Here is a 21081-nt window from a genome sequence, read left to right as displayed (position 1 = left end):
TCCCGATAACCCACGCATCTCCTGGCCCGATCAGGAACTCTCGCAGTGTTAATAAGGCTTAGGCCTCTTTATTTTATTTTATTGTATCTTATTTTATTTATTTTCCTTAAATAACGCTCCCCGTGTTATTGTTTGTGACATTTCATTGCAGACCAATTCACTTCCTTGTGTTGTGTTTCCCTCTGATCTTCCCTACCTTCAACCTTGCCTCTTTCTCCACTCTGTTGTGATTTGTTTCTTTCATTTCACTTAGACACAGAACCTAAGAGAGACCCCAGGAAAGCTGAATAATAGAGTGACGATCAAAGCGGGCGTCGCTAAAACGACCCCCAGGCTACCGCCTGTCCAAATTTCTATTGTGGGTTTCATCCATACCCACGAAATTGGCTCAGCTAACTGTCGGCATCAGTTAGCCCCGAAATTCTCATAAACGGCATAGCCCGTATGAGTATAGCTCATTAACCCTAAAACAAACTTGCATTGTGTCTCTTTTTGTGTGTGCTGTGCTTCTCTCACCACAGTAAGCAGAGATGTCGAGCTAACCCAGTCCCACAGTACCTGGACCAGTTTGAGACCTACGATCCAACCCAGAAGTACGACCACGAGCAGCTGGCCAAAATCTTCGGAAAACTCGCACTCAACCTCGTCACCAAGGCCCGGGCCAGCGAAAGGCTCAGCCTCGACATGGAACAGAAGGCAGCCGCACTACAGCTCCAGGCCACAGAAGCCCGGAAGGACCGAGCCCACACACAGAGTCGGCTAGACCAGCTAATCTTCCTGACCGAGGAAGAGGACGAGACGGACACAACGCTACAACAGGAAGTTGAAAGACTTCAAAAAGCCCTGGACGATCTTCGTCTGCACACAGATCAAAGACAGCAGTCGGAGGAAAACACCCGGAAGGAACTCAACGAAAGGCTCCAACGGGCTGAAGCTCTCCTTGAGAGAGCAGAGACTAAAATCCATCAGCTCATTCAGCAGAGACACGATCTCGAAGGCGAACTAGACATGGTTCGCAGAGAACTGAGACATGCTTACAGTTTCAACCGCGACCGGGAAGGGGAAGAACATCTCACACCATTTCCCCCTTCCAGCGAGTCTGCGCCTTTCAGCCACACACCCAGAGCTGAAAAGGGGGGCGAAAGCCCACTGCACAACACCACGCCTGTCAGCCAAACACCAAGAGCTGTAAAGGGTCAGAATCCTCTCCAGACGGATTGGGCCCCCAGCAACAGCTCTCGTCCAACAAACCTCGACAAGATGGCCAGAAACATTCCTACGTTTGCCGGAGACCACAGTGTTCACGCTTACCTTCAAGACATTGACTTTCACCTGCAAACTGTCGCCAACGCGACAGCTTGGGACAAATTGTACCTGGTAAGAATCACCTCAAGCAGAGAGGTGCGTAGTTTTCTGGATCGCCAACCACAGCTTGTCAAAGCAGATTACAAGCAACTGCGACAAGCGTTGATCCGCGAATTCTCTGACCCAGAATCAGACCAAGGGTTTATCACGGCCCTAGACGTGAAACAGGCCCGACTTGAACACCCACACTCCTATTATGACCGACTCCGACAAACGTTCTTCGGAGCAACCAACACACCAGATATGGAAGAAGATATAACCTTTAGAACCTTGTTTCTGCGGAACCTGCATAGCACCGTGAGTAAACATCTCGGTGTGCTCGTCTGCCCACGAACCATGTCTATTCGAAAACTCAGAGACTTAGCCCACAAGGCTTACACCAAGCAAAGGGCCATGGATGAAAAGACGGTAAAGACACACACAATTCACTCCGTCTCTGAGCACCGCTCAGAACCAGACAGCAGGTGGCGGCACGACTGTGACGGTGCCCGTCCAAAGCGTCGGACCGACCGCTCAGAAAGATTCTGGAACCAGCACCACCCGCCGTCCAGAACTCCAAGCCCAGACCGTCGAAACTGGAACCACTCTCCCCAGAACACTGGTGAGCCAGAGTCTTCTTACATCACAGATGAAGACAGTGCAGCCACGTCTGACACAGACACAGAAAACGAACACTGACACCTACTGCTTCAAGGTCCTGACTGACCTGCAGTTGAGTAACCAAACCAATGTCTGCGCCACATACAGACAAACCACCCACCCACCCTAACCATTGCAGTGATTACACAGCACAAACGAACTTTACCAACTACACTGCACGCCTCAGAGCCGCTAAACGCTACCTCCGCTGTGTACAAAGAAAGTCATGCGGGCCTCTGATGAACAGACTTTTCCTTTTCCCACCTCACCTGTGTCCATACCTGGACCGCAGCTGACGCTGCGCTGTGTACCTCCACAGCAACCGACCACGCCCTGACTCCCGTCTTGGCTTTCACCCTGTACCAGACCCTACCAAATGTGAGCAGCCACAGCAAAGCTCACAAAGCCGTGTCTGGTGGTTTCCTATGGAACCGCAAAAAGGGGGTCCCGATCCGGGGCTCGCCTAAACCTCATTTGACCTGAGTCCTCAGTCATCAGCCGCTTGCCATCGACCATTGCGCTAATTTGTTGTTCGATAAAGTCCTTCCGAGGTCTTTATCTAACAAAAAGGGGGATATGTAACGACTATGGCTCGATGGGTAAAAATTGACTTTTAATTTATATACTAATTAAAAGTGAAAACACTTTCTAAGTCCCACAGACTTGGCGAACTCTGTAACTGAACCCCCGTTTATGACTCGCTTCCCCCCTCTCGACAGTGTGAGCTTCAAAGACATTACTGACATTCCGATCTCAACAGAAAACCCGCTCTGAATCACACACACACCAAACCACTCTGAAACTCCTAAACTACAAGTTACACACACGCATGAAATGTTTTTATGTAGTTTTCTTGTCTATGGGTTGTGATGGGATAAATTGAGATATTTATGCACCTCTGCAGATGTAATGGACACGTGTGTTGATACATTTGAGATGTATCTGTTTCATTAACTGATATTAATGTCGGGTATGATATCCTACGGATCGTACTGAGCTTCTTTATACAGAAATATAAACTATATTCCGCACAAATGTTTATATTTCTATACATAATGTGGTATTAAAGTTTTAATGCATTTTTCTGGGTACGATCAGAAGAGGCGTTCCTTCACAAACAATGAAACGCTCCCGCCTCAGAACCGAAAGATTCCATTGGGTCCCGTCATCAAACAGGGCGTTACCCCGCGCTGCTTTAAAACCAAAACACAAGCAGACGCTCGCTCTCTCCTCTCTCTTCCTCTCAACTCATCCAACTTCTCTGGACCCTCTTCCTCGGCGCAGCGCTTCTCCAAAGGAACATCTGGAGGAGGCCCTGGCCTTCTCCATCGAACGAACCCATGTTCGAGTCGTAACAGCCGGTCTTTGCAACTAAGATTTCCAGCCTCTCCCATCCCGGGAGACGAATCTGAACTTTCTCGGTAACGTTAAATTCAAGTGAGCCTTTACATCGTTTTGCGAAACGACCCAGAAGACAAAGCTAGACGCAAACCAGCCGGACACGCGCACGCGCGCGTCCCCTTTTCAGCATCACACTGAAAGAGTACCACAACTCGCAAGTATATTGATTCCTATAAAAGCTGTTCCAGGTGTCTAGGTCTTAGGTCTGTGATTTAAGTTACCCTCTATCTTCCCTCTATATCTTTCTTTCTTTCTTTCATTCCATTTTCATTCTGATCACGCTATGTTTATGTTTTTGTTCGGTTAAATGTTTATTCGTTGTTTGCATTTTTACGTACGCTTATGTTTGTAGTTTATATAATCTCTAGTGTGTGCCATTTTATTAATAAACCCATTTATACTTTTAATTGTCTCTGTGTTTGAAAACCCACCTTATAAAGTCAATGAAATTTTAAAAGATCTAAGCTACAAGCTCGATATTGACTACCTTGAGTAGTTTTAATTCATAAACTCAGAAAGTTTGATATTCGCGGCCAGAAGATAAAACTTTCTTGGAGTTTGAAAAGAGATAACCCCTTCTTAACTGTAATGATCAGACAGTACAGAACAAGGTAATCTCGATAATTGATAAAATAAATGTACATGCGACTTATGAATTATGACCATGAGTTATAAATATTAATATCCCCTATATTCTTGAGCTAATTCACATTTACCCCGAGTCGTTTACGCTACATGTATTATGGTGGAGACATTTCGAGCAGTTTCAAACTTTATTTGGTGGACAAATTCAGTTTCAGTTGAATGTGTATTATTGGTATTAATAATTGTAGGCTATACGCGCGTTTTGAATTGTGAGATAAGTCGCCAAGGCGAACTCACCCAGCTGATCGCGGGCACAAAAGCCAGCCCAGCTCTGCTAAAACTGCAGTTCATGACATTACATCTGTCTCTGTAAAGACGAAGCAAAACTCTTTGCAGTTGATACATGTAACATGATTTAAACCGACTAAATGAAGACGAAGGATCTCTTTTAGGACGAAGACGTAAATCTGATAGTTTTCAGTCGTAATAGGCCTTATGATATACAATACGTTAACGATAAGCTCCTGGTCAGAAATTGGCCTCGCGATCCAATTTCGTAAACCTACGCAAAAATCATAAAAGTGCTATTTTGATTAATGCTTATGGGAGATGAGCAGATGATAAGTCCTGCTCACAGCTGTTTGATGCCTGTTGTGCTCACAGCTTAAGTAAATAGATGTTCAATGCCTGTTTGCTCACAGTTTCTAGTGATTAAAACACGAAGTTTTAATACCTGTTTTTATGTAAACCGTTTTATATGTAATGAGTAATTGGAGACCAGTTTTATGAATTAAGAAAAGATGATAATCCCTGTTCTTATTCTAAAACCGTCTCAATGTGTAATGTATAATGTGTAATTCCTGTTAGTCACATGTTGTGAAACTCGCGTCAGTTTTCCGCATGCAACAGAAGCGCAAAACACCACGTGATTCCACAGATAAAAAAATCTGCTGTCTTAACTGCTGAATCACGTCACCGACACTAGAGGGCAGCCTCTAGAGGTGTGGCAGGGCTCAAATTACGCGCCCCCCACCGACGTCATCCTGCGTGAGCGTCGCCTCCCACTGACGTCAGCCTGCGCGAGCGCAACTACGCCATCTCGTGGCGTTCTAAGATAATACCTGCTTTCAATTTCTTTTTCTCTCTGCATTCATTTTCTCTCTCAAATACTTAACTGCATTCAAGCTTAGCTTATGCTGATATTATTTGGAGTTAGACAATTCCTTTTTCTGTTTTTGACTGTCACACTTTAAGTTAAGTTCGAAAAAAAAAGGGAAAACTTTTCGAATTAAAAACTTAGATTTGATTCACTCAGTTCATTGATAAGGTCCACCTAGGAAGAAGCACGCCACCGTGTGGCGATCTTGGGTCGACTTATCAATATCTGTTTAACCCCCAGCCTGCAATTGAAGTGTCTCATTGCCACCCTTTTTGTTTGATTATTTTTATAATCAATACTAATAACCTCAGTGTTGTTGTAAGGATTATAGGAAGTCATTCTGAATTTCAGTTTTGATTATTTTTAGTATTGATACATCACTGTTATCATTCTGATTTTCTTTCCTTCCTTATTATTATTATTTTGGGACCTCTCCTTGCATGCTTATTTGAATTTTAATTTAAACTAGTTTGAATTTTAATTTAAATTGTGTTCACTAACAACCAGGTGGACCACGGAGAAGGAATACGCCCCTTTCCCTTGTGGCACAAACCCACTGCAGGGCCTATCCCTCTGCCTTCGTCCCAAGCCTGTGTTGTTTATTTGAATTTTATTTCATTGATAATTTTTTTTTTCTCTTTCCCCAGCCTTTTCAAAGGGGGGGGGGGGTAGGTTATTCCGATAATTAACCATCGGTTATCATAATTCCTTTGCATTGTATCATTATTTTAGTAAAGCCTTTGCCTCTGACCCCTGCATACATATTTACTCAATTTGATGAAAACAGAAAGCCTTAATTCACTTTAAGTCTAACCTCTCAATCCCTTATTGTGTATCTATTGGCAGGACCCAGTCAGTGCACTGTGGTAATCCAAAAGTCATCCCTGGTGGTTTCCGGTGGGCGGGATCATCTGTCCGGCGTTACTGACACTGCGCCCTGTCTGGTGTTGGGACCGTCGGAGAGTCTGACCGCGCCCGCTGGTTTCCACCTGGATGACCTCTATTCACCCCAGGTAAACTAAAATTTGATAGAACCCATCCACTTATTAGGAACCACAGAATACCAGCTATTCCTTCGGGTGTATTTTAAGTGCTTGGACTCACCTTTCTCTCTCTAAGACACACCTTCTTTCGAGGTCCTGTCCCGATAACCCACGCATCTCCTGGCCCGATCAGGAACGCTCGCAGTGTTAATAAGGCTTAGGCCTCTTTATTTTATTTTATTGTATCTTATTTTATTTATTTTCCTTAAATAACGCTCCCCGTGTTATTGTTTGTGACATTTCATTGCAGACCAATTCACTTCCTTGTGTTGTGTTTCCCTCTGATCTTCCCTACCTTCAACCTTGCCTCTTTCTCCACTCTGTTGTGATTTGTTTCTTTCATTTCACTTAGACACAGAACCTAAGAGAGACCCCAGGAAAGCTGAATAATAGAGTGACGATCAAAGCGGGCGTCGCTAAAACGACCCCCAGGCTACCGCCTGTCCAAATTTCTATTGTGGGTTTCATCCATACCCACGAAATTGGCTCAGCTAACTGTCGGCATCAGTTAGCCCCGAAATTCTCATAAACGGCATAGCCCGTATGAGTATAGCTCATTAACCCTAAAACAAACTTGCATTGTGTCTCTTTTTGTGTGTGCTGTGCTTCTCTCACCACAGTAAGCAGAGATGTCGAGCTAACCCAGTCCCACAGTACCTGGACCAGTTTGAGACCTACGATCCAACCCAGAAGTACGACCACGAGCAGCTGGCCAAAATCTTCGGAAAACTCGCACTCAACCTCGTCACCAAGGCCCGGGCCAGCGAAAGGCTCAGCCTCGACATGGAACAGAAGGCAGCCGCACTACAGCTCCAGGCCACAGAAGCCCGGAAGGACCGAGCCCACACACAGAGTCGGCTAGACCAGCTAATCTTCCTGACCGAGGAAGAGGACGAGACGGACACAACGCTACAACAGGAAGTTGAAAGACTTCAAAAAGCCCTGGACGATCTTCGTCTGCACACAGATCAAAGACAGCAGTCGGAGGAAAACACCCGGAAGGAACTCAACGAAAGGCTCCAACGGGCTGAAGCTCTCCTTGAGAGAGCAGAGACTAAAATCCATCAGCTCATTCAGCAGAGACACGATCTCGAAGGCGAACCAGACATGGTTCGCAGAGAACTGAGACATGCTTACAGTTTCAACCGCGACCGGGAAGGGGAAGAACATCTCACACCATTTCCCCCTTCCAGCGAGTCTGCGCCTTTCAGCCACACACCCAGAGCTGAAAAGGGGGGCGAAAGCCCACTGCACAACACCACGCCTGTCAGCCAAACACCAAGAGCTGTAAAGGGTCAGAATCCTCTCCAGACGGATTGGGCCCCCAGCAACAGCTCTCGTCCAACAAACCTCGACAAGATGGCCAGAAACATTCCTACGTTTGCCGGAGACCACAGTGTTCACGCTTACCTTCAAGACATTGACTTTCACCTGCAAACTGTCGCCAACGCGACAGCTTGGGACAAATTGTACCTGGTAAGAATCACCTCAAGCAGAGAGGTGCGTAGTTTTCTGGATCGCCAACCACAGCTTGTCAAAGCAGATTACAAGCAACTGCGACAAGCGTTGATCCGCGAATTCTCTGACCCAGAATCAGACCAAGGGTTTATCACGGCCCTAGACGTGAAACAGGCCCGACTTGAACACCCACACTCCTATTATGACCGACTCCGACAAACGTTCTTCGGAGCAACCAACACACCAGATATGGAAGAAGATATAACCTTTAGAACCTTGTTTCTGCGGAACCTGCATAGCACCGTGAGTAAACATCTCGGTGTGCTCGTCTGCCCACGAACCATGTCTATTCGAAAACTCAGAGACTTAGCCCACAAGGCTTACACCAAGCAAAGGGCCATGGATGAAAAGACGGTAAAGACACACACAATTCACTCCGTCTCTGAGCACCGCTCAGAACCAGACAGCAGGTGGCGGCACGACTGTGACGGTGCCCGTCCAAAGCGTCGGACCGACCGCTCAGAAAGATTCTGGAACCAGCACCACCCGCCGTCCAGAACTCCAAGCCCAGACCGTCGAAACTGGAACCACTCTCCCCAGAACACTGGTGAGCCCGAGTCTTCTTACATCACAGATGAAGACAGTGCAGCCACGTCTGACACAGACACAGAAAACGAACACTGACACCTACTGCTTCAAGGTCCTGACTGACCTGCAGTTGAGTAACCAAACCAATGTCTGCGCCACATACAGACAAACCACCCACCCACCCTAACCATTGCAGTGATTACACAGCACAAACGAACTTTACCAACTACACTGCACGCCTCAGAGCCGCTAAACGCTACCTCCGCTGTGTACAAAGAAAGTCATGCGGGCCTCTGATGAACAGACTTTTCCTTTTCCCACCTCACCTGTGTCCATACCTGGACCGCAGCTGACGCTGCGCTGTGTACCTCCACAGCAACCGACCACGCCCTGACTCCCGTCTTGGCTTTCACCCTGTACCAGACCCTACCAAATGTGAGCAGCCACAGCAAAGCTCACAAAGCCGTGTCTGGTGGTTTCCTATGGAACCGCAAAAAGGGGGTCCCGATCCGGGGCTCGCCTAAACCTCATTTGACCTGAGTCCTCAGTCATCAGCCGCTTGCCATTGACCATTGCGCTAATTTGTTGTTCGATAAAGTCCTTCCGAGGTCTTTATCTAACAAAAAGGGGGATATGTAACGACTATGGCTCGATGGGTAAAAATTGACTTTTAATTTATATACTAATTAAAAGTGAAAACACTTTCTAAGTCCCACAGACTTGGCGAACTCTGTAACTGAACCCCCGTTTATGACTCGCTTCCCCCCTCTCGACAGTGTGAGCTTCAAAGACATTACTGACATTCCGATCTCAACAGAAAACCCGCTCTGAATCACACACACACCAAACCACTCTGAAACTCCTAAACTACAAGTTACACACACGCATGAAATGTTTTTATGTAGTTTTCTTGTCTATGGGTTGTGATGGGATAAATTGAGATATTTATGCACCTCTGCAGATGTAATGGACACGTGTGTTGATACATTTGAGATGTATCTGTTTCATTAACTGATATTAATGTCGGGTATGATATCATACGGATCGTACTGAGCTTCTTTATACAGAAATATAAACTATATTCCGCACAAATGTTTATATTTCTATACATAATGTGGTATTAAAGTTTTAATGCATTTTTCTGGGTACGATCAGAAGAGGCGTTCCTTCACAAACAATGAAACGCTCCCGCCTCAGAACCGAAAGATTCCATTGGGTCCCGTCATCAAACAGGGCGTTACCCCGCGCTGCTTTAAAACCAAAACACAAGCAGACGCTCGCTCTCTCCTCTCTCTTCCTCTCAACTCATCCAACTTCTCTGGACCCTCTTCCTCGGCGCAGCGCTTCTCCAAAGGAACATCTGGAGGAGGCCCTGGCCTTCTCCATCGAACGAACCCATGTTCGAGTCGTAACAGCCGGTCTTTGCAACTAAGATTTCCAGCCTCTCCCATCCCGGGAGACGAATCTGAACTTTCTCGGTAACGTTAAATTCAAGTGAGCCTTTACATCGTTTTGCGAAACGACCCAGAAGACAAAGCTAGACGCAAACCAGCCGGACACGCGCACGCGCGCGTCCCCTTTTCAGCATCACACTGAAAGAGTACCACAACTCGCAAGTATATTGATTCCTATAAAAGCTGTTCCAGGTGTCTAGGTCTTAGGTCTGTGATTTAAGTTACCCTCTATCTTCCCTCTATATCTTTCTTTCTTTCTTTCATTCCATTTTCATTCTGATCACGCTATGTTTATGTTTTTGTTCGGTTAAATGTTTATTCGTTGTTTGCATTTTTACGTACGCTTATGTTTGTAGTTTATATAATCTCTAGTGTGTGCCTATTTATTAATAAACCCATTTATACTTTTAATTGTCTCTGTGTTTGAAAACCCACCTTATAAAGTCAATGAAATTTTAAAAGATCTAAGCTACAAGCTCGATATTGACTACCTTGAGTAGTTTTAATTCATAAACTCAGAAAGTTTGATATTCGCGGCCAGAAGATAAAACTTTCTTGGAGTTTGAAAAGAGATAACCCCTTCTTAACTGTAATGATCAGACAGTACAGAACAAGGTAATCTCGATAATTGATAAAATAAATGTACATGCGACTTATGAATTATGACCATGAGTTATAAATATTAATATCCCCTATATTCTTGAGCTAATTCACATTTACCCCGAGTCGTTTACGCTACAACCTAAAGAATAAGCACTAGTAGCTAATGAATAAGTACTAGTACTTAATGGAATAGATACTAGTATCTATAAAATAAGTACTACCCAGCAAACACAGAACGTTCCTCTAACGTTCCCGTTTGGTTCCCATTTGGTTATTTTTTTGGGAACCAAACAAGAACGTTCCCAGAACGTTCCCTGTAGGTTATTTTTAGCTTTAAATTTATAACCTAAAGAGAACGTTCTGGGAACATTCCCTGTAGGTTATTTTTAGGATCTATTTTTATAACTTTAAGGGAACGTTCCCAGAACGTTCCCTGTAGGTTATTTTTAGGTTTAATTTTATAACCTAAAGAGAACGTTCTGGGAACGTTCCCTGCAGGTTATTTTTAAGTTCTATATTTTTATAACTTTTTATAACCTCCAAATCCGAGACCATGGTCCTCAGTCGGAAAAGGGTGGTTTGCCCACTTCAGGTTGGTTCAGTTCCTGCCTCAAGTGGAGGAGTTTAAGTATCTTGGGGTCTTGTTCGCGAGTGAGGGAAGGATGGAACGGGAGATTGACAGACGGATCGGTGCAGCTTCTGCAGTAATGCGGTCGATGTACCGGTCTGTCGTGGTGACGTCCAACCAAGTTTTATAACTTTAAGGGAACGTTCCCAGAACGTTCCCTGTAGGTTATTTTTAGGTTTAATTTATAACCTAAAGAGAACATTCCCTGTAAGTTATTTTTAGGTTCTATTTTTCTTAAACCAATTGAATGGTTTGCAATGTTTTGTGCTTTAACACCATTTATCAAATGCTTAATTACATGACCATTATCAGGCAGTAGATAATGCCTAAGTAATCAATAACTTTGCTCATTGGTAGGCAGTCTTTTTTAGTTAATTATTTTTAGGTTTTATTTGTATAACCTAAAGAGAACGTTCTGGGAACGTTCTCTGCAGGTTATTATTTTAATATCACTTAACAGGCAGATTACCAACTGACAACGTCGTCAGTACGGTCCCCTAAGGTTATAAGATAACCAACAACGTTCAGATCTATTCGCAATAACTTTTTATTAATGATATTTTAAATTATGTTATACATTTTAAATTCTATATGTTTATTTAAATGCTGCGTGACTTTGAAGTGTTTTAATGCGCATGCGCTTAATCAAACACTGGAGCGCGCACGTGAGCTGCGCAAGGGCAGATGGAAACCAGAAACGTCATCAACAACTGACAAACAACAAAACTCCCGTCTGTCGCTGTTGGTTTCACTGCTTTCAGGTAAGTTTAGTCAACAAAATCTCACAAATAATACACACAAACGTCCCTGACACATTTCTTACGTGTAATTGACACGCTTCTGTTGAATATTTACTTTAAAGAAATGGTTTTGTGTCTTTGAAAAAGTCCGTTAGCATCTAAGCTAACCGGTTTCAGAAGAGAACGTTAGGCCTAAGTTACGTTAAGTTAAGGTCTTATTTATGAAAGTTTGGGTTTTTAAACACATATTTAGTGTAGATAACAGTTTTTTTATAGTTTTGCTGGTAATTTGTCAATGGGTGATTGAAAGTAAGCTAATTTATTTAACCTAAAAGAATGCACTGTATTGTTAACTTAATCAGTGACGTCACTTACCAATATTGCTAAAATGTGATTTCAGAATAGCGAGAGAGAAAAAAAATCCTCTACAACAAGGGGTGAGTTATTGTTTAATCATGATAATAATTCCATATGCATTTATTTCACAATATATTATCTTAAGATTTTTATATATTTTATCTTTTCTGCATTTCACCTCTGTTCTAGCTTGGTTCCTTTTATTAAACCAATCCCATGTAATATTGTTGGCTCTATGACAAATAGCTTGTTATGTTCCTAGATCATCATGCTGTGATGGCCTGCTGCACCCCCTGTCCAAGACAATCTCCATGGCTATGAACCATATGACTAGTAAGCAAAACCACCTCAAACATACAGTGCACTACTGTTCAAAGGTTTGGGGTCTGTAAGATTTATGCTTTTGAAATAAGTCTCACATTTTAAAATCATTAACCCCAGGGTTTTTCAGTGAGATTGTCCTTGAGAAGCATGTTGGCTAAATAATCAGCTAAATAATAGGCGACTAATACAATATTATAATGGTCATAGTTATAATAATTCATTTAACTATTATGATAACATGATATCCTGATCATTAGTATATTTTATTTTATTTCTTTAGGTCTGTTTTGAATTATGTTGGCCAATGAGACTGACACCATACTGTCCAACTCAAAGGTATTTATGTATTTGTATGTTTTTTTTTTATTGATCAATACTGAAATTCTTTGTACTTTTAAATGCTGAATGTGGTTCAGGGGGTCGACAACTTTAGGCAGTTATTTTTCACAGATATCTTGGGCAGCTGTGGCTCATACTCTTAGCCTTGAAAAATGTTTGAATTGATATCCCCAATGCAATATCAGGGGGTAAATATATCATTAGAGTTCTTAAAGTTATGGCTTTGCTCTTGTTACCAGATGAGATATAATCCCTATTGTTTGGCCCTGTGATTCTTCAGGACAAGACCTTGATGCCATCCATAGTCAGTAGATGAAGAAGGTGAGTTTAGCCCATCTTGTCAAAATGCCCATCTTGGCGAGTTTCCTCGTAAACAGTCTTGTGTGTTTTAAACAGAAAGAAAACAGATGCGTGTCATTTATATTAGGTCTGCGCATTCGTCTTAAAGGGACAGTAGCCTAAAGTACCCGCAGCTGTTTGTGTCGCCAATGGTGATCAAACATCAAAAGAGAAAATGACTTGTAGCTTTAGCAAAGATACATTTAATTAATTTATAGTTATTTTATTTTTACAGTGAAGACTTATTTTACATTTTGATAATTCAATTTCTGTACCTGATGTTTTCAGATTTAACTGAAAAACATAATGCACTGCTTATTTCAACTGTATTTTTCTTCTATTGTATTTATCTATGCTTGTTATCTATTGTAATTTTCTATGCAGGTTCACTCCTCTACAAAATCCCCCCAATAGGGGTTATGCAGAGCGCCCAGCGGTCGAACCGGAAAGAGGTCTAAGCATTTCTGCTTTTCACTTCCGTACACATCTGCAGCGGTAGGTGATCTCAGTTTACTGTTAATTTTCGCTTATTACACTAAAATTCTTATTTCTGTTTTAATTAAAATGTCACGAATGCTAAAATATCAGAAAAGGGAACATCCGAACAGCAGTTTTTGTTGTGTGCCGATCTGCTCTACGTCGGGGAAAATGAGTAGTACAGAAGTACAAATGGGTTCTGTACTCATAAAGTGACATCAACATTCGCGTCAGCAGTAGCATTCGCCATCAGGCAAATGTTATTTAAATAAACTCCTGATTTTACTTACAAACTTTCCAATGCCTGGTTTAATGAGTACAGAACCTATTTGTACTACTGTAGAAGTTTGGTACCATTCTGGGCATTATTAGTGGGGTAATTTACCAGATACAAACCTGGAGCCGCGCATGCACTAAACCATACGGCTGATATCTCTAAATAAACTCTAAATTTTTCAATATTGTGCAGCCCTAATATTGAGCATATCTTAAAGTGAACTTGGAATGATAATTTGTGATACCAGATGAGATGTATGTATGATAGATTTTGAACTGTAATATATATATATATTTTATTTCATGTTTTCTGGGATCCCAGCGGAAGGCATCAAGGCATCAGATGTTGGCCTGGACAGATGTTCCTGTAAACTACACCGACCTTTGCTTTTGCATGGATGGCTGATTATTACCATGTTCTGTGAGGGCATTATTATAGCAAAACTGAGCACCTGTGACAGTGGAATTTGTAGGTGTAAAGTCACAGATAAAAAAAAAAAATTGATAGTAGTTTCAAACTTTTTTTCTCTTTCTCTCTCATAAACAACACAGCAGTTACAGGTTTTCAAATTCTTCATTGGAGGTGAGACTTATACGTTATATGTAGAGCGAATTCGCAGGTCAGAGTTCACTAGACTTGAATATTATTTTCTCTGTTTTTTATTTGACTTCAGAGTTGAAAGTGGGCTTAAAGGGTACATAGGCTTAATGGATATCCTTACCCTAAAACATTCCTTTTTTGATTTGTAGTCTGAAATAATAAATAGTGCAATATAAATAAATGCAATGTAGTGTTTTCAAATATATACATTTTTCTATACACATTGATGCTGAAATATCTGAATAAATACACGATACCAGCAGTGCTCGTGCTCTCATATCTCCTACAGCTTGTGACACACAATCCCACCTCACTCTTTTCATTTGCTCCGGATTAATTTTAATGCCATTACAGGGCTTGAATTTTGGCATGGGATTGTGTGTACATGTAACGCGTTGTCTTTTTATTTTCTTGTTAAATTTGCAGATGGTTTTGGGAGTTTAAATGTTTTGAGCGGAGTGAAGATAGGCACATTCATGTATATTGTATATAAATGAAGACTTTTTCAATTTTGTTCTAAGTTATAGGCTACAGTTTGCAAAAAGATAGTTTTAATTAAAATGTTTGTGCAGTTTTATTTATTGAAATATTTTCATGTTTGAAATATTAAATGTAAATTACTGTTCCTGAATACATTTTGCTAACGCTGTTTTTGATGACTTATTTTAGGTTGATAATTAAACAATGAATCAACAAAAACATGGATTGTGTGCTGATTTATTTATTTAATACAAACTGATTGATTTACTTATTAATGATAGTTTCTGTAAATTCAATTTATTGTAATAATATATTCATAGGATTTTTAAGTGTTTGAACAATAAACAATGTAGATTATGTTGTTTGTAGACCTATAATTTGTGTACAGGCATATCAGGATGTGTAGACGTTAGGAGAACCTTCCGGGAACGTTCCGAGAACCTTCCGGGAACGTTCCGGGAACGTTCCCCTAACCTATAGGGAACGTTCTATTAACGTAAAGAAAACTTTCCTGGCTAACCAATAGGGAACGTTCTTGGGAACGTTCCGGGAACCAAAAACTAACGTTCCCAGAACGTAAAATTGTTAGCTGGGTAGCAACGATTGTATTTGTACAGTACAATCATATAGCCTAGTACAGACATGATCTTAATTCCACAATGTCCTTAAACATAACTATATTGCTGGCCATAAACTGACAAAGTGCGCGTCCGGTGCGGTCTGCGATACCTCGAGTTGTCATGGACGCGACGCGCGCTTCTCGTCCGGTGCGGTCTGCGATACCTCGAATAGTCATGGACGCGACGCGGCGCTTCTAGTCCGGTGTGTGAAGCCTTGTTTATACTTTCGCCTGGCTCCGCAGCGCGAGTCTCCGCAGACTGCGCGCGCACCTCCCCAAACGGACGAGGCGTTTATACTCGACGCGCTCGCCGTTGTACTATTCTTTGAAACGATAGGGGGCGACTCCAGTAATTATCCTCTAACCATCAGGAATCAGCGATGAGAAGAAGAAAGCTATACACACGTGACAATGTTTATTTTAGTACACGGCCACCAATACCACACTACAAAAAGAATCCTGTAAAACCCAGTAAACCCTAAGATTATTGCTAGTGACAATAAAACAAAATATATGGATATGAGAATGTGTATACAACATAACTAAATTAACGATCTCTTACATATTTTCTAATTTCACTAAACATTTCATTAAGTTTCGTGAACATTTTTATTAAACATGGACCTTTATGTTCTTTAAAAATACTTTTTATGCTATTGTATGCTCATTTTTAAAATGTAAGCAACTCATTTAGACGTGCAAACTGGGTGCCAGTGTGGTGAGAAGTTCGAGCTCGGCCAGATTCGGTTCGAAGTCGTTCATCTTCGGATGCGGCGCCGCGCGCGTTGTTACAAAATCTGCCGTGCACACCGCCAGGCGAAATGGACCCTTGCGCACCCAACGCGCGCGACCGCCCACTCCGCGATGATGTCATTTTTGCCGCGCGCACCTTCGCGCTCGTGCGGACGCGTCGAGTATAAACCAGGCTTGATACCTCGAGTTGTCATAGACGCGACGCGACGCGGCGCTAAAGGCCAATTTATACTTCTGCGTCGGGTGCGCGTAGTAGGTACGGCGTAGCATACGCATAGACGCGTATCATACGTCGTACCCTTCGCCGTACCCTGACGCGCACCTCCTCAAAAATGTAACTACGTGTCGCGGAGACGCGGACCGCAAGATCTGTGATTGGTCGGCTTGGTAGCATCGCATTTCCTCCTACACATTTCCGGCGTGTTCTTCTGAACCGCCCGTCATTTTTAAATTCGGTTCAACCGTCAACAGGTTCACAGGTTGCACGTACCATCTCCTCCGACGCCTTCTCTCGTTTCTGCCTTTTAGTTTTAGTGATTTCACTAAAACTGTTTTTCCACCTCGATAAGCTCCAACTCCAACATGATCCACTCTCTTTCAGACGCTAGTAGCCTAAACTCAAAACAGCCGCGAGGAATCTAAACACAGTGGAAAATTAAAACCCGCCCCCGCCAACTAGCGTCTCGGTGGTGTAACTGTAGAGCAACACAAACATAACGCAGAAGTATAAATGCTCACGACGGAGTCACCTACGTGCGTAGCCTACGACGTACACTACGGCGTACACTCGACGCAGAAGTATAAATTGGCCTTAACTCTCTCTGCCTGCCTTGCTTGCGCTTACAGCTCCCGCCCAGCGCAGGGCTCTCTTGCGTGCGCAAATCTGCACCATAGAACTGGCTTAAACCGACGATCTGACGGGTTTTAGAAGATTAAATACAAAACTCTCTATTAGAGACCGGCCTTTATTTATCCAAACCTGTATCCACACCAGGCGTGTAAAATAGACGTCTATTTGGGACTCGGCTATTATTTGAAGTTTTACGTAAACATTCTAACGTACATCCAGCTTGGTTGTCACATGTCAGTATTTTAAATGTTTATTACCTAGCCTGCATCGCCTTTGATGCTCAGATGTTTAACCCCTGAAAAAAAAAAAAAAAATAGTTTGCGCGGTCTGAAAAATCTATTGCGCGGCCACTTCGATTGGACTGCGCGGCCGCGCGCGCGCGCAGCTTAGAGGGAACATTGCTGGCAACTTATGCTGGGAAACTAGCCTGGTCCAGGGCAGGCTAACTATCAGGCTAAGCCTCAGTTGTTACACAGATCCTCTAACACTGACCAATAGGAACACAATAATATTACCACTGACACTCTCTCATACCATTATTGGACTTTATTAACCACTATTAGTCCAAAATTAAATACACAGTATACAGAAAATCAACTTAAATAATGCTACATTGATAAATATACTGTATATAGATAGATAGATAGGCCTAAATACAATATAGGCTACTGCAGGTTTTCATTTTTTACTGGCTGAATGTTTTGTGTCCAAGATTGAATTAGATTGTTTTAAAGATTTATGAATACATTTCTCTCTGGTTTTGTTTGGCAGCTGTAGTACATGTTTATGATTAGAAGAACATTAGAACACAATCTAAAAAAAAGCTTTGTAAAGCAGAAGTTAAAATCACAAAATTAAAAATAAATAATTACAAAAACACAGTATAAATTTTAACTGGTAAGATGAATCTGAGCTTAGTAATTGACAGTATATTAGCCTACATTTGATTTACCCCATTACAATAGTCCCTTTACAGTTATTGCTATCATAAAAATACACTTGTAGGTTTAAAATTCTAAATAAGGGACATATAATGTCCAAATAACAAATATTTTAGCATATTATGTCTTCAATTCAAACACATTTAACACAATTATACAAATTGACAGTTCCTTTAAAGACATCATATTTTCCCCCAATAAATATTCCTTATTTGTCCTTCTACTTTTTTTCTTTTGTGATAATACCCACCAACACACAGCCTAAAAAACACGATTAGAACAATAACCAAAAAGTACATAGTTAGACACTTTTACGTATGATTTAAGGGGGAAAAGACAAAAAACAATAAATAAATATTAATAAAAATGTAACATTCACATATTTATATCAAACTCTTATAATGACACATAATTCCTAAGTTATTCAAGTAATATTATTTGAATATCAAATATTCAATTTTAAATAAGTAAATAAATAAAATAACAAATAACTAGAAATAAAAGGGAGGGAGGGTTATATATAAAAATGTAGTTAATGTAGGCTAATATTCCTTTATTTTATGGAATATTCTTTGATTTTAGAGTTGCACATATCTTTTCAAAATGTATACATTTGCTCTTAATTTAATTTTATCCTCTCCATAATGTACTTTAGAAACTAAATCTACTCATTTAAAACTGGGGATTATTGCTTTCTCCAAAAAAATTATTGCATTAAAAGCTGCAATTCCCAGCATTCTAAATAAGTATACCTCATCTTTATTAAGTAGCATAGGTCCTACCCAAAACTATATTTTGTATCTTTATATATTTAGTTTCTTAAAAAAAAAAAAAATCTTCCCTGAATTAGGCTACTTCTGTTCACTACTTCTGTTCGCTAGAAGTTCACTGCAACTTATCCAACATCCTAAAGATAAATTATTATAATTACAAGATATTTCTAGTGTTATAAAATTTCGCATATTAATTTCCATGCAAAATGTATATTTTAGTCAGAATTACAGCGCACCTATTTGGCGCGCATGCGCGCAGCAGCGCTTGTTCAATATGAAGATTAGTAGCAAAATGGATACATTTGCACGACTTTCTAACATTTACAGATGGAGAATATAACTGTAAAATGTAAGTTTTGCACTGAGAAAAAAAAAAAAAAAACATGCCACAAACGCATAAAACCGCACAAAATATACGCTGTTTGATGGTGGATCGATTTAATCAACGATCGACCTCTAGGGCTGCTTAAGAAACGCGTGCACACGCAATTATCTAGACTAGATAAACCTGGATCAAATTAGTGAGATTGCGTGAACTTCAATTACCTTTTATGGAACCAATTTAGCCCCAACTTATTTGTTAGGCTCATTCAAGTCCGGTTTTGGACTTTAATCCCCGCTTTTCTAAGCGGCTTTTATGGAACAGCCCCCAGGACAGGACGGAATTAGTTATGTAATGTTAAACAAGTTAAGTGATGAATCTCTTAAAATCATTCTAGTGTTTATAACAGGGTATGGGAAGAAGGGATTTTACCTAAGAGATGTAAAGAAGCTGTAATTATTCGCAACCAAATGTAGATCTATTCTTATTGGAATCAAGACAAGATAAAGATCAGAGGATGTTGGAAGCAGAGATGACAAAAGAATATATTGGTATTAAGTATGAACAATATATACAGGTTTTCACAGATGCATCTAAGGATCCACAGCAGGGACAGGTTGGGGTAGTGTATATCACCTGGAAGCTCAAAAGTCAGATACTAGTTTTGGAAATCTTACAGATATGATGCAAATTAGGTATAGCAAATTAGAAATCAAATCAATAAATAAAAGGGAGATAAATAAAAATTGGCAATTGTATGGGGATAATGAGAAAAAGGTAGACATTTACATTTAATACAACCATTGGTAGGAAGAGGAAGGACTTGAAGTGGGAGAAGGAAGAAAGACTGTATTATTTCTAGATTAAGACTGGGACATACAGGACTCAATTCAACAATGCAAATAATAGGAAAACATCCTACAGGATTGTGTGAATGCTGTGGAATCAGAGAAACAGTGGAGCATGTACTTATTAAGTCTAATAAATATTCAGAGGAAAGGTAATCAACAATTAACATTAAAGATGATTTTAAACTCAGTAGAAGGGGGTATACAGTAATAATACAGTTTTTAAATAGAACAAATTTAATCTATAGAATATAGGCTATTATTATTATTAGTATCATTATCCCTGATCTCTGGAATGTGATGGGCTTTGGCTGTAGATGAGGAGCTGAATATGAAGGTAAAATAGTAGCAAAACTCGAGAGCACGTAGATGTGAATTTGAGAACTTGTACAATACATATTTGTACTTGTACATGAACATTTACACTCACAGCTCCAATGTGAAAACCTGTAAAATAAAAATCTGAAGCTGAATGTTGAAATTTGCACTCGCAAACATTAGTCACAAACCTGTATTCTGAATCTGAAGCTGCAGACAAGTAGACACAAATGTGTAAAATGCCATTCACAGAAATGCAACGACAGACACAAACTTGTAATATATATTTTGCGTTTAATCTTACATTCACATTCGCGGTACTTCCTCAATTAGGCACTTGCAACTTCTCAAATCTGTCACTGCAATTTCAAATTTCGCGCCTTGACTTTTGCTACTCTTTTCGCGATATACAGGTGCAAAACTAACTTGTGCACTTGAAACTCAGAGGCGGTGAGAGAGAAAGGGGGGCGGGAGGAGGGGGGGGTCAAAGGAGTCGTTTTATTGGTTGGCACCTAGCCAATGAAATGGGACTTCGATGATGTCACGAAACACGCGTGCACTAAAATACTGTATATGGCAATAAAAAGCTAACATGGCTTAATGCATTAGACTGATATTAAAATAAATAAACGATATTATCAAACTCAGTAAACACCATGCTAATAATGCATACAACAGAAAAGCAGATGAGCACAGAATATGACGAAAGAAAGCAAATGTGTGTTCAGTGCAAATAAACTTGCTGCCTGTGTTTTATTAATAATGTAACGAATTATGTGGGGTTTTTTTATATTTTTTTTA

At 41.0% G+C, this 21081-nt stretch overlaps 1 protein-coding gene and 2 long non-coding RNA genes across 5 annotated transcripts in view; 2 read left to right on the top strand and 1 right to left on the bottom strand.

Annotated features, from left to right (window-relative positions):
* The window catches only part of LOC309503063, a 182259-nt gene that overhangs the window by 72246 nt on the left and 88932 nt on the right, over positions 1-21081 (bottom strand). The gene's annotated exons all lie outside the window — the stretch shown is intronic.
* Positions 1-21081, top strand: part of LOC309499143 (uncharacterized protein) — a 156678-nt gene that overhangs the window by 56813 nt on the left and 78784 nt on the right. The gene's annotated exons all lie outside the window — the stretch shown is intronic.
* On the top strand, positions 10822-15079 carry LOC309497681. Its single transcript, XR_014205645.1, has 6 exons — positions 10822-11684; positions 12064-12100; positions 12283-12353; positions 12625-12680; positions 12923-13004; positions 13407-15079. It is a non-coding gene; the product is annotated as an uncharacterized lncRNA (long non-coding RNA).

This window comes from Leuciscus leuciscus, assembly GCF_965113295.1.
Source record: "Leuciscus leuciscus genome assembly, chromosome: 1".
In the NCBI taxonomy this organism is placed as follows: Eukaryota; Metazoa; Chordata; class Actinopteri; order Cypriniformes; family Leuciscidae; genus Leuciscus; species Leuciscus leuciscus.
Note: the sequence above shows the minus strand (reverse complement) of the source record. Positions and strands in the feature narration are given on the sequence as shown.